Source organism: Tamandua tetradactyla, chromosome 1 (assembly GCF_023851605.1).
Source record: "Tamandua tetradactyla isolate mTamTet1 chromosome 1, mTamTet1.pri, whole genome shotgun sequence".
Classification (NCBI taxonomy): Eukaryota; Metazoa; Chordata; class Mammalia; order Pilosa; family Myrmecophagidae; genus Tamandua; species Tamandua tetradactyla.
Window position 1 is genome coordinate 107,699,761 of NC_135327.1, and position 12,581 is coordinate 107,712,341.

The 12,581-nt window shown below is 35.7% G+C and overlaps 1 protein-coding gene and 1 non-coding gene across 9 annotated transcripts in view; one reads left to right on the forward strand and one right to left on the reverse strand.

Moving 5' to 3' along the window:
- Positions 1 to 12,581, reverse strand: part of LRRC72 (leucine rich repeat containing 72) — a 48,268-nt gene that overhangs the window by 20,526 nt on the left and 15,161 nt on the right. The window lies entirely within an intron of this gene.
- Positions 3,982 to 4,085, forward strand: LOC143653024 (U6 spliceosomal RNA). Its single transcript, XR_013161033.1, has one exon. It is a non-coding gene; the product is annotated as a U6 spliceosomal RNA (small nuclear RNA).

The window sequence follows — 12,581 nt, forward strand, 5'->3', positions numbered from 1 at the left end:
GTCCCAGGCACTCTCCTATCCTGGCCCCACCTCATAGAAAGTATTTTCATTTGCTGCTCACGACCTACCAACAGAACCTAGACAGATGCAAATGCTTCTAGTACATGTTAAATCGGTGTCCCCGGTGTTCAAGATCTAACCCCTGGTCCTGTGAATGTGAATTTATCGGGATCTAGGGTGTAGTTAAGATGAAGTCAAACTGAATTAAGGTGTCCTTATAAGAAGAAGGAAATTTGAACACAGATATAAGCCCAGAAGAAGGCCATGTAAAGACAGGCAGAGACTGGAGTGGTGCAATTTCAAAACAAGGAATGCCAAGGGCAGCCAGGAAATACCAGAACAGAAGAGGCAAGGGAGGGCTATGGCCCCGCATGGCTCTCCTGACACCCTAGATCATGGATTTCTAGCCTCCAGAACTGTAATACAATACATTTTTTTTTCTGCTTTACCCACCTACATTGTGGTCCTTTGTTATGGCAGCTCTATGAAACTAATACATTTACTAATCAATTCAAACTAAAAGAAATATTCAACAGTAATTGCATATACAAGTAAGTGTACTTGCTGTTTAAAAAGAAATAGAAAATGAGGAAAAAATGTAAGAAAATTAGAGGATCAGTGCAGTAGATCAATATCTCCATAGTTAGTAGAAGTTCCAGAAAGAGAATAGTGAAGAGGGAGAAGTCAATAAAATACTTGAAGAAAATTTCTCAAAAATGAAAGACATGGGTTTCAAGATTGCAAGTTCCCAAGCTCAGTACAAGGAATAAAAATAGAATAACTCCAAGGCACATCTTTATGAAACGTCTGAACACCAAAGGCAAAGTTAAGATCTACAGGTTTCCAGACAGGAAACACACACACACAGGCCGCAAAGGATCTGGAGTCAGCATGGATTTAATTCCTCAACAGTCACATTGATAAACAGAAGACAATGGAGATATACCTTATCAGGAATCTAGAATCCTATCAGCCAAACTAGTTGAAATATTGGTCCAAATATGAGAATCAAATGAACAAAATTTCTGTTCCTGCTACTTAAAAATTTACCACTCACACCTCTTTCTCAGAAAGTCACTGGAAAATGTATTACATCAAAGCAGGGGAATAAGTGAGAAAAAAGAAAGATGTTTATGAGAAACAAGAGAGGCCAAGAGAATTCCCAGGATAGTGGTGAAGGGAGGTGGAATCTCTGCAAGCATTCCAAATTGGAGCAAGTCAGAAGGTCTTGCATGGACTTATTCAAGAAAGTAAAAATTGATGAATTCATTGAATAGATTTGGTCAACTGGTAGGGAGTCTGGGTTAAATAAATGATAATAGCAAATAAAAAGCAAAATAAAAAAATCAAATATTAACTCTGGGGATAAGGAAGAAATCCAAGAAAGGAAATTAAATTAAGTTTAATACATAGTTTAATTCTGAATAGTGTGCTTTGTCATAATGATGTAAGCATTGCTTATTGATTTAACCAAAATTACAATATAACTCTTTTGGGAGGATGTAAAATGGAAAGTAGGCATGTGTGTGGCACAAGTGGCAGCAGGAAAGAAAAAGAACAAATTCCTCAGCTTCCTTAATAAGAAGTCAATAGCTATTGCCTAAAGGAGAAAAATCCAGAAGTGGCAGCAATAACAGCAAGTAATTTAGAGAAATACTAATAAACAACAAGAGATCACTTAAAGGCATTGAAAGGTACCCTATCTGAGGGATGGCAAGTGGGTAAACGGGTCTGGCGGACTTTTGCTAACTTGTAAACTATTCAACTCTTTAAACCATTATTATATGCACATATAATTGAAAAGAACTAAAAAATATATAAATATGAGTGAGGAGGTGGGGCCTTAATACTTGCCTTAGTTTGCTAGGCTGCTGTGACAAATACTGTGACAAATGAATTGGCATAAACATTTATTAGTTTGTGGTTTGGCTAGCAGTCCAAAATCAAGGTACTGGCAAGGCAATGCTCTCACCCCGAAGTGTAGAGTTCTGCAATCCTCCCTGTTCCCAGGCATTCATCTCGGCCTCTCATCACATAGAGCTCTCTCTCTCTCTCTCTCTCTCTCTCTCTCTCTCTCTCTCTCTCTCTCTCTCCTGGTGTTTGCTCTTCTAGTTTCCTCTGACTTCTTTCTGTGTGGGCTTCTCTGAATAACTGCACCTGAATTTCTTCTCTTTATAAATGACTCCAGTAATATGGATTAAGTTCCACTCTGATTCCGTTGGGCCAAACCTTAACTAAAAATAATGTCTTAAAAGGTTTTATTTACACATGAGTTCACTTCTACAGGAATGCAGATTAAGATTAAGAACATGTCTTTCGTCGAGGTACGTAATTCAACCTACCACAATATTTATTCTGTGCCTACCGTGTGCCAGTCTCTACGGTCTGTGCGTCACATATGCCAGCTCATTTATTTTTCATGACAACCCTTGAAACAGTTGTCATGGATAATAAACACCCCATATTACATAAGAGGAAAAGGGGCTTTAGAGAGATTACCTGATTTGCTAAACATTGTCAGCTGGTTAGTGACAAAACTAACTGTAACCTTGCTCTCAGTTCCACATCTATTTTTAAAATAATTACTCTGTGTCAGGTTCTTTTAGATACCACTAATGCTAATATTTGTGCCGTTACTTTAGTTTTCATCTTTCTAAACATTATCTAATAAAATGTGCTAGACACTTGACATTATTTTTGGGCTGCCCAGTATCTAACCTTCTCCCCACAATTCAAGGAATTCTCACTCTTATGAGTCTTGGTAGAAGTCAGACCCACTCCTCTCCCTTCTACAGTTAAGAATAGGCCAGGTATGAGTGAGGCTAAGCCAATCCAAATCCAGAACTTTGAGTCAGGATCTAGTAATTCAGAGAAGTAGAAATAGGTGGGTATTAATTCTGATGTTAGACAGAGGCAGCCAATACTCACTTCCCATGGGACAGGTGCTGGTGGATGTGTCCAGAGGCAGTATTGATGACAGGGCAGTGAGACCCCAAGCTGGGGCTTTCATTGTTGATTGACAGGTCATCAGTGTCCGTGGAAACATTTTGACCATGGCTCCCTTTGATCTTGAGAATTGTCTGAGCTTGGTTCTCAAGCTACTTCATATCTATCTGATAGATAAATATATATTTTTGTTTACATCAGTCAAAATGGACTTCTAATAAGTGAACTTCTGACACCTTAACCAGTACCCAAACACAGCAAAGTTCAATTTGGCAGACCTGGGTACGATGTCAAATAAGAGACACAAAAAGTGCTTGTTTGAATCTGTTCTGTACCCCAGAAAAGACCATGTTCTTTTAATCCATTCTTGTGAGGGCAGACCAGTTGCGGGTGGAAGCTTTTGGTTAGGCTATTACAATGAAAATGTGACCCAAGGTGGGTCTTAATCCTTTAATGGAGTCTTTTGTGAAGAGAATAAAAGACAGTAAAAGCCCACACTGCTTAGAGAGAACTAAACCAGGACAAACAGCAAGGACCCACAGGAGCTGAGAAACAAAGCCACTGAAACTAGAACCCAGGAGAGAAGAAAGAGCAGACTTCACCATGAGCCTGCCCACGTGACAGAGGAACCCTGGATGCCATTGGCCTTTCTTCAGAGAAGGTTTCTTCTTGTTGATGCCTTAATTTGGACATCTTTCACGACTTCAGAATTAGAATTTGTAATCTAATAAATTCCCATTGTTAAAAACCAGTCCATTTCTGGTATGTTGCATTTCAGCAACATTAGCAAATCAAAACACTGACATTTTCAAATGAATAGAAAAATAAAACATAAGGCCATATATTATGAATTCATGCACCTCAAATTTTTAACTAATGATTAATTAAATACCATTTGTGATTTATATGTTAAAATGGAAATATTATGTTTATGAAAGTTATTAGGATTTAAAATTTGTTCATGTTGCTAAATATCTTGCAATGTACAGGATGACACCCACAACCAAGAATTATCCAGTTAAAAAAGTCAATGGAGTGCTCGCTTCAGCAGCACATATACTAAAATTGGAACGATACAAAGATTAGCATGGCTCCTGTGCAAGGATGACACGCAAATTCGTGAAGCATTCCATATTTTTCACCGTGTTAGTTAAGATGTAATGGAGAGGCTGGAGGGAACTGCCAGAAAATGCAGAGCTGTGTTCCAGTAGCCATGTTTCTTGAAGATGATTGTATAATGATATAGCTTTTGCAATGTGACTGTGATTGTGAAAATCTTGTGTCTGATGCTCCTTTTGTCATACCTTATCGACAGATGAGTAAAACATATGGAATAAAAATAAATAATAGGGGGAACAAATGTTAAAATAAATTTGGTAAATTGAAATCTAGTGATCAGTGAAAAGGAGGGTAAGGTGTATGGTATGTATGAATTTTTTTCTGTTTTCTTTTTATTGCTTTTTCTGAATTGATGCAAATGTCCTAAGAAATGATCATGATGATGAATATAGAACTATGTGATGATATCGTGAATTACTGATTATATATGTAGAACAGAATGATCGTATGTTAAGAATGTTTGTGTTTGTTAGTTATATTTTTAAAAAATTTAAAAATTAATTAAAAAAAAAGTCAATAGGCAAAGACCCTTGGACTAGTGACAGTAAGAGATGATGAGATTCTGAAAATTTCTACAATTTTGTGAGAATTAAAATGGTGTATTAGTGTATGTTTATATACCAAAATTGTAATATTTCACAAATTTACACAGAACTTTAAATATTTGTTAGGGACAATTATAATAATATATATTGAAAGAAAGAAAAAAACTTAATACATTCTAGGACTCAAGTTCATTTATATGGTATTCTTCCCCAATAAAGTAAAACAATATATTCATTTATATCTTAGTTGAAATAATACCTACACTTTAAAAATATTAGGAAACAGTCATTTTTTATCCAGTATGAACGGACTTTTCTTTAAGGTTTTCTCCTCTTTATATCACATTATTAAAGTTTTTATATATGCTGCTTTCCAGAAATAGATTCAATTTCTTGGCTAAATCATTTCAAATCACTACTAGTTATATGTCATATATCACTACTAATATTACAACCATGCAGTGAAGCCTTATTTATATTCAATTACTTTTTTTTAGGTTTTAAATATTTAACAAAATATAATTCTTTCAATGAAGTTGACACAAGGGAGATAATTAATGTTGCCCTGAGGCAACAAAAACAGGAGTCCAAATTTTATGGAATGCACGCTAGTTTGTTCCCTTCTTTAATAGAGCTTCACTTTACCACGAGGCTTTTGCTGCTCTAAATCAGTTTTGGAAAAAAAGCATGGTATGTATAAATAAATAAATATACCCACAAATAAATCTAATCGAAGGAGCTTACAAAAATTTCATGATGCAAGTCATGTTGTAAAGCTACCTGAAATAAGTACTGTCATTTAGAGAATTCCTTGTCAAATATTTATGACAGCATATTAAATCTAATCATTTCAATTAAAAATTGTTCTTCACTAATTTTGCACATTGATATTTTCTTTTTAAATATTTAAATTTGTGCAGTTTCCTAAATTCTCAATATGTGCTGACTGTCTGGGAGATAGGAAAGAACAGCATACTTAACAGCAGAGGAGAATAAGGCTAGTGTAAGAATGCTTAAAGCAATTCTGCTTAATCTAATCAAACCATTCTCTGGAAATGGTTACTGAGAATGTGCCAGAATCAATGTGAATAAAATGCTGTGAATTTGACTATAGTAGGAAGCATTACTTTCCTAAGAACAGATTATGACTTTCTTTTCCTTGAAAAAGGTGATTATGTGTTCGTCTGATCAATAATTGTAGCCCTAAAATTTGCATAACCAATGGCCCAGCAGAAGAAAAATATTTAGCTTTAAAGAAAACTTTTTAAATGCAAAAAAGAGCTTATTTCTCATCTCCTCATGTAAGGAAACTCTAGTTGGGTCTTCAAAACACCCCCAACCCCATCCCAGGAATTCAGAAAATATTGTCAGTTAGTGTGGGCAGTATTATTATGAATATTTGAATTTTTTTTTAATGATGATGTTTGTAAATAGTGACTTTGTCAGTAAAGGTCTTCTTATTTAAATTGGGTTTGTGCAATTTATTAACTGTGTTTTTTTGGTTTTGGTTTTTGTTTTTTATTTTTATTTTTTGCTGCACAGCAGAAACCTAGATTCCACTTTGGACAGTTACTTGGTAAGGTGTTATTCAGGTTCTTCATGAAATGCTTATTCTAATCTGAGACAAAATGAAATATACCAAGGTACTGCTAGTACTTTTTCAAGTGTCTCCTTGTGCAGAAATATTATGAATACAGAGCTCATTATCAAACATCTGTAAAAGAAAATTTTTGTGGTAGTTAGCCAAAGCATTATACTAAATTGTAGTATAAAATTCAAATACCTTAGATCACTTGTCTGAGTTAGACCCAACTTCTGAAAAAAGGTTGAAAGGGTGAATTTGTGGATCTAAAATTCCCTTGGTCAGAATTGCTAGAGGATGAGACAAGGAAAGGCATCTTTAGAAGGCCTTGGTTAATGTGCACCTACTATCCACTGTAGTGTCTCCCACTATTCCTATCAGGGAAAATTAAAAAAAGATGACTCAGAAAGAGAGGAGACATAGAACTATTGAGTATTTATGCAGTATGAGGAAGAAACAAGCTCCTGGACAGCATAATGAAGGAACCAGAGTTGCACAAATAAAACTAGGAATGTTGAATTATTGAAGGTCCTCAGAAACAAACTTGTATTTATTTCAGTAGTTTGTCCAGGGTTCGAAGCTCAAGTTCTATCAGTCACTAGATAACAATTGGGAAAAGTGTACACTGCTGCATTGTGAGGCTCCAAACACACCAACTACACACTCATTTCTTCAAAAGCCTATTGCTGTCTTTCACTCCAAGGAATTTGCAAATGCAAACTCTTACCAAGGACACTACCACTCTCTCCACCCTCCTAGTTTTATCCCTAGAGCAGGACCATTATTATTATATTCTTTCAGTAGCCTAATACAAGTCTAGAACAAGTATTTGTGAGGATGGCTGTTGGCTCCAAGTAACTCTAAGTTCAACTAAAACTGAAAAAGCCCAGATGTTGTGGAAGTCTCAGTTTTGGTATTTCCATGATTCTCTGGGCTCTGCCTTTCTCTGAATGTTAGTTTCATCCTACAGTTGGTAGTAGGATGTTGCCAAGCTTCATATTCAGGCAAGACAACACCCAGAGGAAACAAAGGCTCTTTTCCTTAGGATGAGGGAAACCTTTCCCAGAAGCCTCCTGGCAGATGTCTCCTTATGTCTCCATGACCATAAATGGGTTATATGCCCATTCATTGAAGGCTCACTCACAGGAAGGATGGGATTATCTTGATTGGTTTAGACAGCTCAGGATTCACTGATGGAACTGGGCTGGGGGCCATTTTACTGTCTGAGTAAAATGGAGGAGGGGTATTGTAGTAATTCATTAAGCTGCTGGAATGCAGTATACCAGAAATGGAATGGCTTTGAAAAGGGAATTTAATAAGTTACAAATTTACAGTTCTAACCTTATAAAAATGTCCAAATTAAGGCATCCCCAAGGAAAGATACCTTAATGGAAGAATGGGTGATCTTGGAAGGCACATGGCTGGTGTCTGCAGGTCCTTGTTCGGTTTTGTTGCTTCCAGCCTCTGAGGCCAGTGGATTCCTCGCATTTGTGGGCCTTCACTTGGCTGGTCTGGGACACAACTCTGGGTTTCATCTCTTAGTTTAGCATCTGCTGGGGCCAGAGATTTCTTTTTTTCAGATTCTGGCTATTTCTGTGAGTCCTTGATTAGCACCTGGGCTATTTCCGTCACGATTTCCAATTATCTACATCTGCTCTGTCAGCTCTCACCAAAATGTTTCCTCTTTTAAAGGACTCCAGTAAATGAATCAACACCCACCTGGAATGGATGGGTTACATCTCCATGGAAACAGTCAACAACATCCCACCCAGCAATACTGAATGAGGACTAAAGAACATGGCTTTTCTAGGGTACAGAACAGTTCCAAACAGTTTGGTTTGTTTGTTTTTATTAATTCCTGGCTATCTAATCCCCACCATATAATTAGAAGAATACATATATAAGGAACAGAGATCTCAGGGACTAAATCCCAGATTTAATACTATAAAATATAAAAATTTATAGCATGCAGCAAAAGATCACAAGACAAAGAAAAAAGTAAATAAATGGCCCATCCAAAGAACAAGAAAAAAAAAACACAATCAATGAAGATGACCAAAGTTTTAGACATACCAGACAAAAACAAACAAAAAAGACCCTCAATGTCCTCAAGGAGATAAGGAAAACAAAAGGAGAGAACTAAAGTATATCAGGAAATCAATGATGAGCAACATGAGAATCTTAATAAAGGAATCAAACAGAAACACTGGGGTTAAAGACCAAAATAATTGAAATAAAAGATTCCCTAGAGGGTTTCAACAGCATATTGGAGGTGGCAGAAGAAAGAATCTTGAAGACAAGGCAAGCAAAATAATCCAGGCTGGGTAGCAGGAAGAAATGAGAAATAAAAGACCTCTGAAGTACCATCAAGCATACCAATATACATATTATAGGGATCCAGGAAATGGGAAAGAGAGAGAAAGTGGAAGAATGAATATTCAAAGAAATATTGGCAGAAAACTTTACAAATTTAACAGAAGACCTGAATATGCATAATAAGAGCATAATGAAACCCAAACAGGGTAAACTGCAAGAGAACCATACCCAGACACATACTATTCAAACTCTCCAACATCAAGGAGGGAGTTCTAAAAGCTGCAAGAGAAAAACAACTTGCCATGTATACAAGGGGGGTCTCAATAAGTTTCCCCATGAGAAACTATGGAAGCAAAAAAAAAAAAAAAAGGCAGTGGAGGAAATTAAATTTATAACACTGGGAAAAACAATAATTGGCAACTAAGAATTGTATATCAGGAAGACTGCATTTCAAAATGAGAGAGAAATTAAGACATTTCTACATAAACATAAGCTGAAGGAATTCTTTGCCACTAGATCTACCTTACAAACCATCCTGAAAGGAGTTCTTCAAATTGAAAGGAAAGAACCCTGAACAGTGGATTGAGTGGCACAAAGAAGGCCTGCTCTAAAGGTAACCAAATGGGTAAGTATAAATATCAGTACAATTGTATTGTAATTTTGGTAAATAACTCCACATTTTACTTCTTACAGCTTCTAAAATGCAAAAGCATAAAGACGTAATAATAAATCTATGGTTTGGGGATACAATGTCTAAAGATATAATTTGTAACAAGTACAACAAAAAGGTGGGGGTGGAGGGATATAGGAATAGTATATGTATAAACTATTGAAGTTAAGTTGGTGTCAAATCAGATGTGATTGTTACAGACTTTGATTATTAAATTTAAGCCACGTGGTAAAAGAAAATACTTATAAACAACAAATACAGAAAGAAATTAGAAGGAATTCAAAATGGTACACAATAAAAATCAAATTAAGTATGAACTGAGGGACAAAAAAGTGTAAGACTTACAAACACGAAATAGCAAAATGTCAGAAGAATGTCCTGCATTATCAGTAGTTACTCTTAGTGTGAATAGAATAAATTGTCTAGGCAAAAGGCAGAGATTGGCAGAATGGAAAGAAAGCATGACCCAACCATGTGTTATTTATAAGAGACTCACCTTAAATTCAAAGATTCAAGTAGGTTGAAAGTGAAAGCATAGAAAAAAAAATAAGTATCATGCAAATAGTAATAAAATGAGAGCTGGGATACACATACTAATGTCAGGTAGAATAGACTTTAAACTAAAAAAAAAGTTAGAAGGATTAAAGGAGGTCTAATATCGATAAAAGGGTCAATTCAACAAGAAGACAGAACCACTATAAATATATATATACACCTAAAGACAGAGCCCCAAAATACATGAAGCAAATATTAACAGATTCAAAGGGAGAAATAGATGGTTCTACATTGATAGAGCAGACTTCTTCATTTTCAATAATAGATAAACATCTAGACAGAAGGTGAATAAGGAAATAGAAGAATTGAATGATACAGGTGTATCTCGGACATATAGTGGGTTCGGTTCCAGACCACCACAATAAAGAATGTCACAATAAAATGAGTCACATGAAAAGTTTGGTTTGCCAGTGATATAAAAGTTATGTTTACACTATATTATAATCTATTAAGTGTGCAATAGCATTATGACCTCCCCCCAAGAAAACAATATCAATTAAAATATGACAGGGAGACACAAAGTGAGTACATGCTGATAGAAAAATGGTGCCAGTAGACTTGCTTGATGTAGGATTTCAACAAACCTTCAATTTGTATAAAGCACAATATCTGTGAAGTGCAATAAAATTAAGTACCCCTGAACCATAAACCAACTAGACCTAACAGATATATATAGAACACTTCACCCAACAGAAACAGAATACACATTCTTCTCTAATGCACAGGGATCATTCTCTAGGATAGATCATATGTTAGGTTACAAAACAAGGCTCAAAAAATCAAATATATTGAAATCATACAATGTGTCTTCTCTGATAACAATGGAATGAAGCTAGAAATCAAAAACAGAAGGAGAAATGGAAACTTCACAAGTATATGGAAATTAAACAACAAATGGGTCAAAGAGAGGTCATAAGGGAAATTAGGATACAGCCTGAGTTGAATTAAAATTTAAAACCATATTAAAACTTCAGAGATGCAGCAAAGGTACTGCTAAAAGGGAAATCTATAGCTCTAAATGCATACATTAGAAAAGAACAAAGATCTTAGATCAGAGACCTAACCTCAGAACTGGAAGATTTAGAAAAAGAAGAGCAAATTAAACACAAAATGAGTAGGAGGAAGGAAATAAAAATTTGAGCAGTGATTAATGAAATAGAGAATAATGAAACAAAGACACAAAACTAAAACATTTCTTTGAAAAGATCAATAAAATTGAAAAACCTTTAGCTACACTGACAAAGTAAAAAAGTGAGAGGATGTAAATAACTAAAATCAGAACTGAAAGGAGGTACATTACTACCAAACCCACAGAAATAAAAAGGACTATAAGAGAATGCTATGGACAACTGCATGCCAACAAATTAGATAAACTAGATGAAATGGACAAATTCCTAGAAATACTCATCTACCTATGCTGACTGAAGAAGAAATAGAAGATCTCAACAAAATGCAATAACAAATAAAGAAACTGAAAGAATAACTAAAAAACCTCCAAACAAAGAAAAACCCTGGAGCAGGTGGCTTCACTGGTGAATTTTACCAAATATTCAAAGAAGAATTTACATCACTCCTGTTCAAATTCTTCCAAAAATTTTAAGAGGAGAGAACACTTCTCAATTCATTCTAGGAGGGCAACATCACTTTAATATCAAAGCCAGATAAAGACATCATAAGAAAAAAATTACAGACCAATATCCCTTTTGAATATAGTTGCAAATTTTCTCAACAATATATTAACAACCTGAATCCAGCAGCACATTAAAAGAATTATACACTATGATCGAGCGGAATTTATCCCAGGAATGCAAGAGTGATTCAAATAAGATAAATGACTAATGTAAAAACCATATTAATAGAATGGTGGGAAAACCACATGATCATCTCAATTAATGCAGAAAAGGCATTTGTTCTAGTTTGCTAGCTGCCGGAATGCAACACACCACAGATTGGCTTTTAACAAAGGGATTTATTTCATTAGTTCTTCAGAGGAAAGGCAGCTAACTTTCAACTGAGGTTCTTTCTTACGTGGGAAGGCACAGGGTGGTCTCGGCTGGCCTTCTCTCCAGGCCTCTGTTTCCAACATTTTTCCCCAGGGTGATTCCTTTCTGCATCTCCAAAGGCCTGGGCTGAGCTGCGAGTGCTGAGCTGAGGTATGTTGAGCTCTCTCATTTAAGCGCCAGCCAATTAATTCAAACGTCATTCATTGCAGCAGGCACGCCTCTCAGCCAACTACAGATGTAATGAGCTACAGATGAGGTTCACATACCATTGGCTCATGTCCACAGCAACAGAACTAGGTGCCTTCACCTGGCCAAGTTGACACCTGAACCTAACAACCACAGCATTTGACAAAATCCAGCACCATTTCTCGATAAAAACTCTTAGAAAACTATAATAGGAGGAAACATTCTCAACATAATAAAGGACACATATGAAAAACCCACAGCTAACATTATAGACAACGGTGAAAAACCACAAACTTTCCCTCTAAGATCAGGAATAAGACAAGGATGCCCATAACATCACTGTTATTTATTTAACATTATACTGGAAGTTCTAGCCAGAGCAATTAGGCAAGAACAAGAAATAAAAGGAATCAAATTGGAAAGGAAGAAGCATAGCCTTCCCTCTTTGCAGATGACATGATCCTATATATAGAAAATACTTAAAAATTCACAACTAAGCTATTAGAACTAATAAACAAATTAAGCAATGTGACCAGGGGTACAAAATAAATATGCAAAAATCCTTAGTGTTTCTATACACTAGTAATGAATAATCTCAAGAGGAAATCAAGAAAACTGTCCATTCACAATAGCCACTAAAAGAGTAAAATATCTAGGAA